General features: G+C 58.8%; 1 non-coding gene across 1 annotated transcript; it reads right to left on the reverse strand.

Annotated features, from left to right (window-relative positions):
- Positions 1–979: 979 nt before the first annotated feature.
- TRNAA-CGC lies at positions 980–1,052 on the reverse strand. The gene has a single exon. It is a non-coding gene; the product is annotated as a tRNA-Ala (tRNA).
- Positions 1,053–11,718: the final 10,666 nt, after the last annotated feature.

Below are 11,718 nucleotides of genomic sequence, written 5' to 3' on the forward strand. Positions count from 1 at the left end.
GGCCCCTTCTGCCCTTAAACGCCATGAAAACATTTCCCTGGTTTCTCCTTGCGCCTGACAGACACCACGGTGAGGGGACCGATAGAAGATCCTGGACACAGCGCTCTGGCTCTTACTTTACTTGGGGACGTCAGCGCTTTCCTAGCAAAGCTGCTGCTAAAGCGCTGGATTTGGGGAACGGTTCGGCTCCGATTCAGAGATCTGCCTGCGGGGTGTGAACCTGCCACGAGGAGCGGGAAATGCAACCAGCAACGGGAGGCATTGGCTGAGCTCCAGGCTGCCCCCGTGTGGCTAAAGCTTAGAACTGAGCAGTGGAGTTTAAAGCTGGCGCTGGGAGGGAGCTGAACACGCGGGGCACGAAGGCTCCTGCGTGTAACGCTTGTTGGGTGGGCAGCTGAGTGTAGCTGATTGCGGGAGTTCAGGGTTGCACCCCGGGGTGCTGAGCAGGTGTCTGTGCTCAGGTTGGCCTCATTATGATGGTTTCTGGGAAGTTTGGGGCTGCCAGGTCCCCTAGCAAAGAGGGGAGCCAGGTCAGCCAAGGAAAGGAGGCTGGCAAAACTCTGGTACCAATTGGCAGTGGGACTGCCCCTGTGAAGAGCCACTGTAGAGCTGCCAGGGAGAGCTGGTCTCTCTTTATGCAGCCCCCGCCCCATTCCTCAGGACGAGGGTTGTGCTCAAAGATCTGTGCCCCGTGTTTTAACCTCCATGTGAAGCGCACAGTGCAAATAACCCTCAGCGCATCAGCTCAGTGCCAGGCTCCACTTCCACCGGCTCAGGCAAGATGGTGCAGAGGAGCCCCTGGGTGGCTGAGGGCAAGGGGGAGAAGGGCCAGGGAGGAGGAGCTTTGTGCTCCGCAAGGGCTGGCTTTTTGGGAGGCCAAGCGGGGAGAGGGATGGAGGCCACTGGAGGAGCTGAGCTGGCTGACTGTCCATGGCTTCTAAAAGAAGGGCAAAAGAAGGTCCTGGGGCTGCCTTGCCTCTGGAGAATGCGGGCATTGATCCCGCTGCCTCTCGCATGCGAAGCGAGCGCTCTACCACTTGAGCTAATTCCCCTACCTTGGCAGGTGGTGTCTTGATCCATCCATTCGATAATGGAGGCCACATCGTTCCCCGCGCCAGCCGGTGACTCCTTCCAAAAGGGTCAGGCAAGAGAGGGCTTGCCATTGGCTGGCTAGCTCAGTTGGTTAGAGCGTGGTGCTCTAGGTCGTGGTCCAATAAGGCCAAGGTCATGGGTTCAAGCCCCATACTGGCCACTCCAGGAGTGAGAGGGTGACTTCTGCTCTCTTGGCTGACTGCTAGGGGTGGCAGAGGCCAAAACCAGGTGGGCCGGGAGCGGGCAAGAGCCCTGCTGGGCGCAGGACCAAGCTCCTGACACCTCTTTGGTCTCCCCTCCCTGGGCTCCTCGCTCCACCTGCTGCCTGAAAGGAAGCTCTTGGAGACGGGTGAGCCCGGCCGGCTGCCTTCCAGGCTCATAGGAGGCCAGGCTTGAGCTGCCCGCCCGCGAAGCCAAAATCGCAGGCCTGCCGGCTCGCCCCCATTGTCCACAGAGGGTTGACCTGATGGCCCGAATTCTTGCCGGCCGCCAGCTCCACCCAAATGGACCCGACGCCGGATCACGCTCCCCAGCCCAAGCCACAGAGGAAGGCTTAACACTCGGCACCCCAACCTAGGGGAGAGGCTTCACACTCCGCCGGCGCAGGGTGACCTTTGGGACTTCCCTGGACACCATCCTCCCACCGCCCACAGCCAGACCCCCCAAGCCCACACTCGAGCCCACCCCTCCGACAGGAAGGAGCAGGAGGACCACTCCACCCAGGGGCACCACCACTCGAAGTTAGCTTCACTTGCTTTCTCTTCTACCCCTTTCCTCCCAAGTTATGCGCGCCTCACGGGAGCCGGCCCTGGGAAGACGCAGGCACGGCACTCTGACTGGCGCAAACCAAACGCCCACACCGAGAGTTTAGCACGGGCTCTTGAGGCACTGGAGGAACCCCATGCAGACGCACTGACGGAGCTAAGCTTTACGGCCAAGGGCCCTACCTGTGCAGAAAGCCAACTTGCTTGTGAAAAAGACGCCTCTTTCAGCTCCCCTTCCAAACTTCCAAATGCCTCCAAATGGGAAAACACACACACTGAAACACCCAAACAGTCCTAAGGCTGGGGCCAGGTGGAAAAGAAAAGCAAGGAAAAGATTTCTAAATGGCCACCCTGCCAGAGTCGTACAGCTCCGCAAGTGAAACCCGTGGGAGGGACATTACACAGAAAAGGGGAATGGAAAGCTGCCCAAATTGAGATGCTGTGGAAAGCTACAGCCCCATCGCTACTCCTACTCTGCACACTTCTTGCAACAGCTGATGAATGGCCAGTTGCTTTTCGCATCCAAGCCCACACCAGGGAAAGACCTTGAGAAGCTTCCCGTGGCTTGCCTGGTTCAGCTGGTCAGAGTGTGGCACTCGTGGAGGCAAGATGGTGCAGAGGAGCCCCTGGGTGGCTGTGGGCCTGGGGAGGGTGGCTTTTGATTTTTCGGCCTGACCGCTACGGGCAGCCAGGCCAAAAGTCAGATGGCCGGCTCTCCTGTCCACCAGGCTCATCAGGAGCTCTTAGTTGACCGGCTCGGAGAATGCGGGCAGCGTCCCCCACTACCTCTCGCATGCAAAGCGAGCGCTCTGCCGCTTGAGCTAATTCCCCGCAGCTGGCCTGACTCTCAGGCACCGGGCAAAAAAAGGCAAGGGCTCTGTGGGCTTAAGCTGGACACAGCCTGAAATGGGAGGGAGGGGGGCGTGCTACCCAGAGCTGGGGAAGGGGGTCCGAGTCCCAGCCACGCTCCTCGGCACAAACACCAACGCTCCCTCCCTGGAGTGTGTCTGGGCTGAGAGTTAACCCCTGAAACAAGCACCAAACCTCAGAAGACAATGCAGGGATAGATCACTTGACGATTGCCTGCTCTGGCCATTGCCTCTGAAGCGCCTGGCATCGGTTACTGTCAGAAGACGGGATAGTGGCCTATATGGACCATCGGTCTCACCCAGGAGGGCCGTTCTTATCTTCACCACTTTCCTCTAACCCAAGCAAAGCCAGGAGCAGGCCCAGCTCAGCAACTCTAGCAGGCTCCCTGGCCCCTGGCCCAGCATACAGCAAAACGACCCTGCCTCCGCCAGGATAGACAGCCACCGACTCCCTCTTCCAGACCAATGCAGCCCTTCCCCGCTTTGGCTGTCTCCAAGCTGTCTGCGTGCTCTGCTCTGCTCCACGGCTGCCATGCTGCCTGAGATCAGGAGGCTGCGAGGTCTCACGGTCTCAGCTGAGCTGGTATCGCGTGCCACCCCGCCCATCTCCTCATTCCCTTCATGGACCCCTGGGATGTGAGTAATTCTGTATTTGAGTGGCTCTCCCTCCCGGCCAATGAGCTTGGCGTAGACTAGCAGGGAGGGAGGAGGAAAGGGATTGTGCTCCAGTGAGAGCTCAGAAAGAAAGGTGCAGGTCCCCCACTAGAGCCCAGCACAGCAGAGCAAAGCAGAGCAGAGCAGGCTGGAGAATGTGTGTCTGGGTCTGACTACTTCTCCCCTGCTCTTCCATTTGAGCTAACTTCCCCCAGCTGTCGCCAGCCTCCCAGTCAGCGCAAGGGGGAGAAGGGCCCGGGAGGAAAAGCTTTGTGCTCCGCAAGGGCTGGCTTTTTGGGAGGCCAAGCGGGGAGAGGGATGGAGGCCACTGGAGGAGCTGAGCTGGCTGACTGTCCATGGCTTCTAAAAGAAGGGCAAAAGAAGGTCCCGCGGCTGCCTTGCCGCTGGAGGACGCGGGCATTGATCCCCGCTGCCTCTTGGAGTGCGGGGGAGTCCAACTCTGCACCCCTCTTCCTGGGACTCACAGTGATTTTCAGCCAGCCAGTAAAACAGAAGGTTTATTGGACACAGGAACACAGGCTACAGCAGAGCTTGTGGGCAGAGCCAGGGCCTCTCAATCTGGCCTTTCTGGGGGATTCAGGGTTCTTGGATCCCAGCCTAGGATTCTCTGAACTCCCCTCCCCCAGCCCCAAATCGAAACTGACTCTCCCTCTCCAATCGGCTCTCTCCTTTGTCTAGCTCCCCTGGCAGAGATGTTGACCTCCCCTCCCCCCTGCCTAGCTCATGTTACAGGCTGAATACCTGTCCCTCACCTAATGTCCTCCCCGGCTCCCCCAACCCCCACACAGACAGCCCCTACTCCATCACATCTCTCTCCCTTTCGAGACTGAACTGAGCAGGGTCACTCTGCCCAGTGACCCGGGGAAGTTCAGGGCCCCCTCTCTGGGACAGCGGGTCTGCTATCAGGTTGGCACTTCCCTTCATGTGGACCACATCCATGTCATAGTCCTGCAGGATCAGGCTCCACCTCAGGAGCTTGGCGTTGGCTCTTTTCAGCTAGTGCAGCCAGGTCAGGGGAGAGTGGTCGGTGTACACGGTGAAGTGGTGCCCAAAGAGATATGGCTCCAGTTTCTTAAGGGCCCCACACCATGGCCAGGCATTCCTTCTCGATGGCCACGTAGTTCTGCTCCCGGGGTAGCAACTTCTTGATCAGGTACACGATGGGGTGTCTCTCCCCCTTTTCATCCTCCTGCATCAACACCACCCCCAGCCCCGTGTCTGAGGTGTCAGTGAACACCATAAAGGGCTTGTCAAAGTCTGAATTTGCCAGAACTGGGCCACTGAGCAGAGCCTCCTTCAGCGCCTGGAGAGCCTGCTGGCACTCCTCGGTCCAGACCACCTTGTCTGGCTTCCCCTTCTTGCACAGCTCAGTGATGGGGGCGGCTATGGCGCTAATGTGGGGCACGAAACTTCGATAGTACCCCGCCATCCCAATAAAGGCCTGGACCTGCTTCTTGGTTTGGGGAGCAGGCTAGTCTCTGATCACCTCCACCTTGGCTGGTTCCGGCTTTAGGCAGCCGCTCCCCACCCGATGGCCCAGGTAAGATACTTCAGCCATCCCCACCTTGCACTTCTCAGCCTTTGCGGTTAGCCCAGCCTCTCGGAGTTGGTTCAGCACTTGTTTAACCTGGGACACGTGGTCCTCCCAGGTCTGGCTGAAGATGCAGATGTCGTCAATATATGCCACGGCAAAACCCTCCATCCCCCTCAGTTGCTGATCCACCAGACGCTGGAAGGTGGCCGGCGCTCCCTTGAGGCCGAAGGGCAGGGTCAGAAACTCATAGAGCCCCAGAGAGGTGATAAAGGCCAATTTCAGCCTGGCATCTGCGTCCAGCGGCACTTGCCAGTAGCCCTTTGTAAGATCCATGGTGGTGAGATACCGAGCGCCTCCCAGCTTGTCTAGGAGCTCGTCAGGCCTGGGCATGGGGTTGGCATCAGATACAGTGATGGCATTGAGCTTTCGATAGTCCACACAGAACCGGATCGACCTATCCCTTTTGGGGACCAGGACCAGCGGCGAGGCCCAAGGGCTGGAAGATGGCTGGATCACCCCCAAAGCCAGCATGTCCCTGACCTCTCTTTCTAGGTCCTGGGCAGTTTTTCCTGTGACCCAAAAAGGGGAGCATCGTATGGGGGGGTGACCCTTTCTCCACCCGGTGGACAGTCAAATTAGTGCGCCCGGGCTGGTTGGAAAACAGCTGTCGGTACAGATGCAGCACCCCTCTGATCTCAGCCTGCTGGGCCAGGGTCAGCTGATCAGAGAGGGGAATCGCCTCCAGGGGGGAGCCAGCCTTTGTCCCCGGGAATAGATCCACTAAAGGGTCATCTCCCGGCTCCTCCCAATGTCCACACACGGCCAACACCACATTCCCCCTGTCATAGTATGGCTTCATCATGGTACACCTGGCGGTGATGAGCCCGGTTCGACAGCTCCACCACATAGTTTACCTCATTTAGTTGCTTGATAACCTTGAAGGGCCCTTCCCAGGCAGCCTGGAGTTTGTTCTTTCTCATGGGGATGAGAACCATCACTTGACCCCCAGTGGCGAAGGCGCGGGCCTGCGCCGTGCGGTCGTACCAGACCTTCTGCTTCCTCTGGGCTCGGGCCAGATTCTCCCTGGCCAGGCCCATGAGCTCGGCAAGTCTTTCCCGGAAAGTCAGGACATACTCCACCACTGACTTGCCATCGGGCAGCCTTCCCCTCCCATTCGTCTCTCATCAGGTCCAGGGGCCCCCTTACCCGCCTCCCATATAACAGTTCAAAAGGCGAGAACCCGGTAGATTCCTGGGGTACCTCCCTGTATGCGAACAGCAGGTGAGGTAAGAACTTGTCCCAGTCCTGTGGGTGCTGGTTCCTAAATGTTTTTAGCATCATCTTTAGCGTCCCGTTGAACCTTTCCACCAGCCCGTTGGTCTGGGGGTGATACGCTGAGGCCCAGTTGTGCCGGACCCCACATTTCTCCCACAGGGACTGGAGCAGGGTCGACATGAAGTTGGACCCCTGGTCCGTTAAGACTTCCTTGGGGAACCCCACCCAGCTGAAAATGGTCAGCAGTGCATCTGCCACGGTGTCTGCTTCGATAGAGGACAAGGCCACCGCCTCAGGGTAGTGAGTGGCGAAATCTACCACCACCAGGATGTATTTCTTCCCTGACCGGGTCGCCTTGCTGAGAGGTCCCACTATGTCCATGGCCACCTTCTGGAAAGGTTCTTCTGTGATGGGCAAAGGCCTCAAAGCTGCTTTCCGCTTGTCCTGGGCCTTCCCCACCCGCTGGCAGGGGTCACAGGATTGGCAATACTGTCGAACATGGGTAAAGATCCCAGGCCAGTAAAAGTTCTGTAGCAGCCTCTGCCTGGTGCGCCAGATTCCCTGGTGCCCTGCGAGGGGAATGTCATGGGCCAGGTACAGGAGCTTGTGGTGAAACTTCTGGGGAACCACCAGCTGCCTCCTGATCCCCCATGACTCTACTTCCCTGGGGGGAGCCCATTCTCGGTACAGGAATCCCTTCTCCCACAGGAACCTCTCCTTGCAACCTCTCCTCATGGTCTGTACTGCACTGAGGTTAGCCCGGTCCCTGAGCTTCCACAAGGAGGGATCCTTCTGCAACTCGGCCTGGAACTCGGCAGCTGGGACAGGGATGGGGACCTGCTCTCTCTCACCAGCTAGGTCTGAGGTAGCAGCCTCTCTGGGTCGTGTCCCTGGGCGTTCCCTCCCCACCAGGTTAGGGTCCGGCACCTCGGGCAGAGTACCTTCCCCGTTGTCAGGGCGCAGTGCCCTGCGCCGACTCTGACTACGGGTCACGACCAGGGCACCCCGGGCGTTGCTTGGCCAGTCCTCGAGGTCCCCCCCATTAACACTTCCGTGGGCAAATGTGGGTGTACCCCCACGTCCTTGGGGCCCTCCTTGGCCCCCCACTTCAGGTGCACCCTCACCATGGGCACTTTCAATGGGGTCCCGCTCACACCCCTCACGGTCAGGTAGGTGTCGGGCACCATCCGATCTGGGGTCACCACCTCGGGCCGGGCCAGCGTCACCTCTGCGCCCATGTCCCAGTACCCAGTGACCTTCCTCCCATCCACCTCCAGGGGAACAAGGCACTCTTTCCGGAGGGGCAGCCCCATGCACACCCTGTAAACCAAAAACCCGTAGTCTGGAGCATCCAGCCCCCCAGAGGAGCAGACCTGGGGCCCTCCTCCCTCCTTCGCAGGTGGTACACGGCCAGCCCCCCTTTCCTGGGAATGTTGCCCCTCATCTGATTGGGTCTCTACCCAGTCAACCTTCTGCGGGTTGGGTCTGCTCGATCTGTCCCTGAGCTTGGGGCACTGGGCCCGTATGTGGCCTTGTTGGCCACAGAGAAAGCAGGCCATGTCTCGTGGGTCCCCTCGAGTGGGTCGGATGGACCTGACGCTGGATGTTCCCCTTTGGTGGGGGTTCTCCATAGGTCCCCGCTGGGAGGTCCCATGGTGACTTTCTCTCTGTGTTGAGGCAGGCCTGCTCCTTCGAAACTCCTCTCTGCCATCCCCTGTCCGACTGTCCATGTATTGGTTAGCCAGCCGGCCTGCGTGCTGCGGGTTCTCCGGCTTCTGGTCCATCAACCACAGCCACAGGTCAGAGGGGGACTGCACATACAGGTGCTCCAGTACAAATAAGTCAAGCAGGTCCTCTCTAGTTTGGGCCCCAGCTGTCCACTTGCGGGAGTATCCCTGCGCCCGGTTGACCAGTTGTAGGTATGTGACCTCCCGGGTCTTATGTTGACTCCGGAACCTCTTCCGGTACATCTCCGGGGTCAGCCCAAACTCGCGGAGCAGGGCCTCTTTGAACAGGTTGTAGTCCCCTGCCTCCGCCCCTTTCATTCGGCTGTACACCTCCATGGCGGTGGAGTCCAGTAAGGGGGTGAGAAACTGGATCCTGTCTGCAGGGTCCACCTGGTGCAGCTCGCAGGCATTCTCAAAGGCCGTCAGGAAGGTGTCTATGTCCTCCCGCTCCTTATGCCGGGCCAGGAAGCTCTTATCAAAGCTCTTTGTAGGCTTGGGTCCCCCCTCACTCACCGTAGCCGGGGCCTTACTGTTGTTCATCTGGGCCAGTTCCAGCTCATGTTTACGTTGCTTCTCCTTCTCCCTCTCCTCGTGTTCACGTTGCTTCTCCTCCTCCCTCTCTTCGTGTTTACGCTGGTTCTCCTTCTCCTCCAGCTCACGCTGGCTTTGTCTCTCCTCATGTTCCCTCTGTTCCTTACGCTCCTCCAGCTCTCTCAGTTTTATCTCTCTCTCCAAGTCCAGCCGCATGCACTCCACAGAGGCCGAGCGTCGCCGGGACGATCCCCTGCTGGGGGTGAGCCGGGCCGACCCCTGCTGGCCAGGGGTCACGGTGCCCTCAGTAGCTGGGCTCCTCCTCCTCCTCCCCCTAGGCCTAGGGGTGGGAGGTCTCGGGAAGCCCTCAGCGGCCGGCTGACCACTCCCAGCGGGGACACACACTGGTGCCTGCGCTGCATCTGCCTGGCTGCTTCCCTCAGAGACAGGGATTGGTTCATTCACACGATCTGCGTCCTCCAGCTGGGCAATCAGCTGGGCCTTGGTGAGCTTCCCACAGTGCAGCCCTCTCCGCTGGCACAGCCCCACCAGGTCGCACTTGCGCTGCTGGGCATACATCTTCCTGCTGGCCGCTCGCAGGCCGGGGTGCTCGCCGCTCCCCACGGGTTCCAGGGGGACCCCTAGTGTGCCAGTCCTTGAGGTCACCCCCTCTCTGCCAGGGTCGAGCTGCAGACTCCTCCGCCCCTGGGATCGCTTGCTGTGATCGCCCGGGGGACCCTGTTACTGCAAAGTCCTTCTCTCTGGTCACACTCTCCCGGGGGTTAATCGCCCCTTCGTTTTACTACGCCCCAGTCACTTACTGCAGGAAGCGCTGTCCACGGGGTGCAGTCAATCCCACCACTGCAACCAGTTGTCACGGAGTCTGGGGGAGTCCGGCCCTGCACCCCTCTTCCTGGGACCCACAGTGACTCTCAGCCAGCCAGTAAAACAGAAGGTTTATTGGACAACAGGAACACCGGATACAGCAGAGCTCGTGTTCAGAGCCAGGACCCCTCACTCTGGCTTCTTTGGGGGTTCAGGGTGTCTGGATTCCAGCACAGGTTCCCCTGCAAACCCACCACCCTGGTTCCAAAACCGAAGACTGACCCCACCCTCTCCACTCAGCTACTTTTCTTTTGTCCAGCTCCTAGGCCGAGGTGTCACCTCCCCTCCCCCAGGCCTAGCTCATGTTACAGTCTGCAGACCTGCGTCTCACCTAAAATCCTCCCTGCTCTCCCATCCTCCCTGCTCTCCCATCCCCCACATAGAGAGTCCCTACTCCACCACAGTGGGTTTCCGGTACAGGGTTGTGTTTATGTGACCATCTCTTATCAGCACAGTACTGTCAAGGAACTGAACCACTTGAGTGAATTGATGTAGGCCGAGGTAGATGGAGGGATGGAAATTGTTAAAATTATGGTGGAATTCCTCAAGGGCTTCTTTTCCATGAGTCCAGATGATGAAGATGTCTTCAGTGTAGTGCAAGTACAGTAGGGGCATTAGGAGATGAGAGCTAAGGAAGCGTTATTTTAAGTCAGCCATAAAAATGTTGGCATACTGTGGGGCCATGTGGGTACCCATAGCAGTGCCGCTGACTTGAAGATATATATTGTCCTCAAATGTGAAATAGTTGTGGGTGAGGACAAAGTCACGAAGTTCAGCCACCAGGTTTGGCATGTAATTAGTTCACAAAACTGCAGGGGGGTGTTGGAAAATCACTGCTCATGCCCCTGGCCAGCCTATTTCCCTTTGCCGCTCTAAAACGTGCAGGCCCTGAAACTGGGCCCGGGGGTGGAAGGCCAGGGAGAGGCTTTGGCTAGGGCGAGCATGTCCTTGTGAGGTAATTGTCTCTCTGGAGGTGAAAGTCATCAGTTTGGGGTGCGAAGGGAAGTGGCCGTAGAAGGAGAATGCAAGGCATGTGGGGGGGGGGGGCAGGCCAAGGATTTCTTTGTTCCCCCCTTGAAAAGGGGCCACCCTCCCCATCATGGAATCGAACCCTGGTCTCCCACGTGACAGGCGGGGATACTCACCACTATACTAACGAGGAAAGGAGCATGTGGAAGGGCCTCAGCTCCCACAGACCAGCTACGGTCAGCGTACACCTACACCGTCGCATGGGCCCCAGCAGGCAACAGCACCCCTGGCCCTCTTCTGCTTCCCAAAGGCTTTGGCCGCAGCAACAGCCCTGGGAAAAGCCCTGGCCCTCCTCACCAGCCCTTGCCCAGCAGGACGCCTTTTCAGGTCTACACAGCTCCTCACACAACACCCGCCTGGGACCTTGCCCTCACCTACCAGCTCAGCAGCACCTTTTTTCCTCTCAAAACCTCCTCCTGACACCCTCCCCCTTCCACACTTCACACTCACCTCATCACAAACTCACCCACGGCCCCTTTGGCTTCTAAAGCGCCTCTGGAGGGACGCAGCTTCCCTGGCACGAAGATCCTTCCCTTCAACGCGCACTGGACGGACATTCGAAACACAGCCCTTTCCAGGAGGGAATGCGCCGCTTTTGGACCCTGGCACCCAGCAAGAAGTCCTGGGACTCTTTTTCTGACCGATGGACCCCACTGACTTGCTTTTACCAAAAGCAGAAACTGAGGACCGGCTGATGGCTCTCTTTGCAAACGGACGCCATCAGACTGAGCCACGAGGCGTGCTGCAGGATAGCCCCTCCCCACCAAAAAGCAATGCCGTGACCCGGATTCGAACCGAGGTTGCTGCGGCCACGGCGCAGAGTACTAACCACTATACGATCACGGCCAGGCGCTGGAGATGCAGGCTAGCAGCCCAGCGGAAAATGCTCAGCTCTGCGCTCTCGGGGCAGCCACCTACCTCGCCGGCGGCCACAGGTCTTTCTCAAGTCTCCCCATTACAGTCACAGGTCAAATGCTGAGCAAAGGAAAAAAGACAGGAAGCCAATCCCATGCCTGTCCCTTTTTCTGTCTTCCTCCACCCCTGGACCAAGTGCCTCCCCGTTTGTCTGGGCCATTGTCCTCATGGCCCTGGCCAGCCTATTTCCCTTTGCCGCTCTGAAACGTGCCCCCACGTGCAGGCCCCGGGGGAGGCTTTGGCTAGGGCGAGCGTGTCCTTGCGAGGTAATTGTCTCTCTGGAGGTGAAAGTCATCAGTGCGGGGTGCGAAGGGAAGTGGCCGTCGAAGGAGAATGCAAGGCATGTGGCGGGCAGGCCAGGGATTTCTTTGTCCCCCCTTCAAAAGGGGTCACCCTCCCCATCAGGGAATCAAACCCTGGTC

This window comes from Mauremys reevesii, linkage group 12 (assembly GCF_016161935.1).
Source record: "Mauremys reevesii isolate NIE-2019 linkage group 12, ASM1616193v1, whole genome shotgun sequence".
Lineage (NCBI taxonomy): Eukaryota > Metazoa > Chordata > Testudines > Geoemydidae > Mauremys > Mauremys reevesii.